This window comes from Monodelphis domestica, chromosome 6, assembly GCF_027887165.1.
Source record: "Monodelphis domestica isolate mMonDom1 chromosome 6, mMonDom1.pri, whole genome shotgun sequence".
Lineage (NCBI taxonomy): Eukaryota > Metazoa > Chordata > Mammalia > Didelphimorphia > Didelphidae > Monodelphis > Monodelphis domestica.
Genome location: NC_077232.1, coordinates 159,781,447 through 159,787,544, shown reverse-complemented (window position 1 = coordinate 159,787,544; position 6,098 = coordinate 159,781,447). Strand labels below are relative to the sequence as shown.

The window sequence follows — 6,098 nt, the reverse complement described above, 5'->3', positions numbered from 1 at the left end:
TTTCTTATTTATTTTTTGGTTTGATTTATCTCGAATTGATAGTGGTAAGTTCAAGTCTCCCACTAGTATAGTTTTACTATCTTTTTCCTCCTTCAACTCCACTAGTTTCTCCTTCAGAAATTTGGATGCTATACCATTTGCTGCATACATGTGGATTACTGATATTTCCTCATTGTCTATACTGTCTTTTATCAGTATGTAATTTCCATCTATTTTTACTTTGGCTTTGTCAGATTTCATGATTGCAATTCCTGGCTTCTTTTTCTCAGTTGAGGGCCAATAGATTTTGCTCCAACTTTCGATTCTAATCTTGTGAGTATCTACCTGCTTCATAAGTGTTTCTTGTAGACAACATTGTTGAATTTTGGTTTCTAATCCACTCTGCTATTTGTTTTTGTTTCATGGGTGAGTTCATCCCATTCACATTCAAAGTGATGATTGCCACTTGTGTATTCCCCAACATTTTGATATCCTCTCTTAGTTCTGCCATTTCCTCTTTTGCTATATCCTTTTTAAATGAGCAGTTTGATTTAATCAGTTCTCCTAATCCCCACCCTTAATATGCTTCCCTTTCTGCCCCTCCCTTTTTGTTCCCTTATTATTTTTTAGGGCCTGTTAAGTTCCCTCCCCCCTCTCTTTCCCCTCCTGTTTTGCACTCCCCACCCCTCTCCCCACACTAGTTTTCCCTTCTCACTTTCCCTATAGGGTAAGATAGAATTTGATATACCAATGGATCTAGATGCTCTTACCTCTCAAAACTGATTTCACTGAGAGTAAAGTTTAAGTATTACCTATTAACACACTCTTCCTCTCCTCCTTTTTTTTTTCAACTTCCAAAATAATTTTTATTGTCAGGATTCTGTACTTTAGTTCTCCTTTTCCTGTACAGTCTTGGTACCCCAGAGTCGACCAGTATGCCGGGCAGTGATGAGAGTAATCTTTCGTCCAGCTGGGGCATCTCTTTGAATGGTGGATGGTTTTCCAATATGCTGGTGATTACCTCCTCCGAAGGGATGTTCCACAGGCTTCATGGCCACAGCCCTGACTTGAGGCCAGCAGTTTCTCTTGGCCTTATATTTGTGGTAGGCACAACCTGCCTTAAGGATGGGTTTATCAATAAGACCTCTACCAGCAACACCACCAACTATGGCTCTGTTTGCAGAGGAGATCACTTTCTTAGAGCCTGAAGGTAGCTTCACCTGTGTTTCCTTAGTTTCGGGATTGTGTGAAATAACTGTAGCATAGTTTCCGGATGCACGGGCAAGCTTACCCCGGTCAGCAGGCTTTTCTTCAAGACAGCACACAATAGTTCCTTCAGGCATAGTGTCAACTGGGAGGACATTGCAAATGTTGAGTTGAGGTTTCTTACCACAGTATACAAACTGGCCAGTATGAATGCCTTCAGCAGCAATGAACAACTCTGTCCTCTTTTTAAATCAGTATGGATCCCTGAAAGCTACTTTTGCAAGAAGAGCCCCTCTACCTGGATTATGTCCTTTACAATACCCTTGATGTAAGCATGCCTCTCAGCAAAGTCTATGGCCCAGAGCTTGGTGGCCCCTTTTCATTGCTTCACATGAGCTCAGAAGACAGAGCTTGCACCCTTCCTCTGACCACGAATCACCCGACCCATCTCATGCCATCTGGGTTTGGACTTGCTAGAAAGCTCTTCCTCTCCTTCTTATAAGAGTATTCTTCCACTCCCCTTCCCATGTGCCTCTTTGTGTGATATAGATTATCCTATTTATCTTATTTCTTCAAGTTTATCTTGGTGCCATCTTCTTTGCTGCCCTCTGATTTTCTTTTATTGCATATCATCTTATACCACTTATTACCCCCATTTCTTCCTGTGAATGATTCTTCTAATTACTATAATAGTGAATAAAATTTTTGACAGTTACAAATAACATTTCCCACATAGTAATGTAAACAATTTTATCTTATTGAAGTCCATAAAGAAGAAAGTTTAAAAAAATCAATCAAACATTTTTTCCTCTTTCCCCTCTCTTTTTTATTTACCTTTTCATGTTTCTCTTCATTTTTTTTTCGTTCGGATATCAAAATTTCCCCTTAGTTCTGTTCTTTTCTTCACAAATACTTGAAAATCTTCTATTTTGTTGAATGCCCATACTTTCTCCTGGATGTATATAGTCAGTTTTGATGGGTAGGTGATCCTTGGTTGAAGAACCAATTCTCTTGCTTTTCTGATTACCATATTCCAAGCCTTGCAGTCCTTTAGTGTGGAAGATGCCAGATCTTGTATAATCCTGACCGGTGCTCCTTGATATCTTATTTGTCCCTTTCTGGCTTTTTGTAAATTTTTCTCCTTAGCTTGGAAGCTCCTGAATTTTGCAATAACATTCCTGGGAGTTGTCTTTTGAGGATTTAGTGTAGAAGGTATTCTATTAACCCTTTCAATGTCTATTTTGCCCCCTCACTCAAGACCATGAGGACAGTTTACTTGGATAATTCCTTTGTAGTATCATATCAAGATTTCTCTTTGAACCTGGTTCTCAGCTAGATCAGTGATTCTCGAATTGTCTCTTTGTGATATGTTTTCTTGATGTCAATTTGTCAGTGAGATATTTTATATTTTCTTCTATTTTGTCATTCTTTTGATTTTGCTTTATTAATGTGTGCTGTTTTGCATGATCATTGACTTCCAATTGTCTAATTCTAATCTTTAAAGACTGGTTTTCTGCTATAATCTTGTGATTTGCCTTTTCAGTTTGGTCTATCCTGCTTTTCGTGACTTCCAGCTGTTTCTGCAATTAGGAGTTCTTGTCCTTTAAAGAGTTATTTTCTTTTTGAACTATTTCCCACTTTTCTTTTCAGAAGACTTCCCATCTTTTTCATGAGCTCCACATGAAATTCCTCAAGTGCTTGAGACCAATTTCCATTTTTTGGAAGGTTTTGGTGCATTTATTTGTTTTTCCTATTCTACTATTTCCTTTGTAGTCTGAATTTTTTCTCCATAAAAAGTATCCAGGGTCAATGCCTTCTTCTTGTTTTTCTTGGTGTTGGGAACTTGTTTTACCTAGATGATTTTTACCATCACTATTGTGGTTTTTCCTTCCCTTTCCTGTCAGAAGTCTGAGAGGGGAGAGCAGGCCCTCTGTGAATGTGTTATATTCTTTTTTTATTTATTTAAACAATATTTTTATTTGGTCATTTTCAAACATTATTCATTAGAAACAAAGACCATTTTTTTTCTTAACTCCCCTTACCCCCCCCATAGCCGATGTGCAATTCCACTGGGTGTCACATGTGTCCTTGGTCCAAACCCATTTCATGTTGTTGGTATCTGCATTAAGGTATTCATTTAGAGTCTCTCTTCAATCTTATTCCCTCAACCCCTGTAGTCAAGCAGTTGCTTTTCCTCAGTGTTTTTACTATCACAGTTTGACCTCTGCTTATGTAATATGTTTTTTTCTCATAGATCCCTACAGATTGTTCAGAGACATTGCATTGACACTAGTGGAGAAATCCATTACGTTCAATTGAACCACAGTGTATCAGTCTCTGTATACAATGTTCTCCTAGTTCTGGTCCTTTCACACTGCATTAATTCCTGGGGGTTGTTCCAGTCTCCATGGAATTCCTCCACTTTATTATTCCTTTTAGCACAATAGTATTGCATCACCAACATATACTACAATTTGTTCAGCCAATCTCCAATTGAAGGGGATCCCCTCATTTTTCAGTTTTTTGCCACCACAAAGAGCACAGCTATGAATATTCTTGTACATTTTTTTCCTTATTATCTCTTTGGGGTACAAACCCAGCAGTGCTATGGCTGGATCAAAAGGCAGACATTCTTTTATTGCCCTTTGGGCAAAGTTCCAAATTGCCCTCCAGAATGGTTGGATCAATTCACCACTCCACCAGCAATGAATTAATGTCCCAACTTTGCCATATCCCCTCCAGCATTCATTACTTTCCTTTGCTGTCATGTTAGCCAATCTTCTAGGTGTGAGGTGGTACCTCAGAGTTGTTTTGATTTGTGTCTCTCTGATTATAAGAGATTTAGAACACATTTTAATGTGCTTCTTAATAGTTTTAATTTCTTTAATGGAAAACTGCCTAATTTTTCAATTGGAGAATGGCTTGATTTTTTTGTACAATTGGTTTAGCTCTTTATAAATTTGATTAATTAAACTTTTGTCAGAGGTTTTTGTTATGAAGATTGTTTCCTAATTTGTTGCTTCCCTTCTGATTTTAGTTACATTGGTTTTGTTTGTACAAAAACTTTTTAATTTGATGTAGTAAAAATTATTTATTTTACATTTTGTGACTCTTTCTAAGTCTTGCTTGGTTTTAAAATCTTTCCCTTCCAAAGGTCTTACATGTATACTATTCTGTGTTCACTTAATTTACTTATAGTTTCCTTCTTTATGTTCAAGTCATTCACCCATTCTGGGTTAATCTTGGGGTAGGGTGTGAGGTGTTGATCCAATCCTAATCTCTCCCACACTGTCTTCCAGTTTTCCCAGCAGTTTTTATAAAATAGTGGATTTTTGTCCCCAAAACTAGGGTCTTTGGGTTTGTCATAGACTGTCTTGCTGAGACCTTGCTGAATAGACCCCAAGTCTATTCTACTAATCCTCCTTTCTGTCTCTTAGCCAGTACGAAATTGTCTTGATGACCACTGCTTTATAATATAGTTTGAGATCTGTGACTGCAAGACCACCTTCCTTTGCATTTTTTTTCATTATTTCCCTGGATATCCTTGATCTTTTGTTCTTCCAAATGAACTTTGTCATGTTTATTTCTAATTCATTAAAAAAAAGTTTTTTGGAAGTTCAATGGGTATGGCATTCAATTGGTAGACAAGTTTGGGTAGGATGGTCATTTTTATTATATTGGCTCATCCTACCCATGAGCAGTTAATGTTTTTCCAATTGCTCAGATCTAGTTTTAGTTGTGTGGAAAGTGTTTTATAGTTGTGTTCATATAGTTCCTGTGTTTGTCTCAGCAGATAGATTCCCAAGTATTTTATATTGTCTAGGGTTATTTTAAATTCAATTTCTCTTTCTAATTCCTGCTGATGCAATGTGTTGGAGATGTACAGAAATGCTGATGACTTAAGTGGGTTTATTTTGTATTCGGCTACTTTGATAAAGTTGTTGATTATTTCCACTATCTTTTTTAGTTGATTCTCTAGGATTTTTTAAGTAGACCATCATATCATCCACAAACAGAGATAACTTGGCCTCCTCATTGACAATTTTAATACCCTTAATTTTTTTTTCTTTTCTAATTGCTACTGATAGTGTTTCTAGTACAATTTTGAATAATAAAGGTGATAAGGGGCATCCTTGTTTCACTCCTAATCTTATTGGGAATGCATCTAGTTTATCTCCATTGCAGATGATGTTTGCTGGTGGTTTTAGATAGATACTGTTTGTTATTTTTAGGAAGGATCCTTCCATTTCTATACTTTCTAGTGTTTTTAATAGAAAAGGGTGTTGTATTTTGTCAAAGGCTTTTTGTGTCCGTTGAGATAACCATGTGATTTTTGTTTGTTTGCTTATAGATATGGTCAATTATGTGGATGGTTTTCCTTATATTGAACCATCCTTGAATTCCTGGTATAAATCCTACCTGATGAAAGTGAATAACCCTTGTGATGACTTGCTGAAGTCTTTTTGCTAGTATCCTGTTCAAGATTTTTACATCTATGTTCATTAAGGAGATTGGTCTGTAGTTTTCTTTCTCTGTTTTTAGACTGCCTGGCTTTGGCATCAGTACCATCTTTGTGTCATGAAAGGAATTTGGTAGAATTCCCTCTTTGCTTATTATGTCAAATCATTTGTATAGTATTGGGATTAGCTGTCCTTTGAATGTTTGATAGGATTAACTTGTGAATCCATCAGGCCCTCGGGATTTTTGGGGGGGGAGTTCTCTGATGGCCTGTTTAATTTCTTTTTCTGATATGGAATTGCTTAAGAATGCTATTTTTTCTTCTGTTAATCTAGGCAGTTTATATTTTTGTAAATATTCATCCATATCACCTAGATTGGCACATTTATTTCCATATAATTGGGCAAAAGAGTTTCTAATGATTGCCTTTATTTCCTCTTCATTGGAGGTGAGTT

At 36.7% G+C, this 6,098-nt stretch overlaps 1 pseudogene; it reads right to left on the bottom strand.

Moving 5' to 3' along the window:
* Window positions 1-799: 799 nt before the first annotated feature.
* LOC100010011 (60S ribosomal protein L8-like) lies at window positions 800-1,633 on the bottom strand (annotated as a pseudogene).
* Between the last annotated feature and the right edge of the window lie 4,465 nt (window positions 1,634-6,098).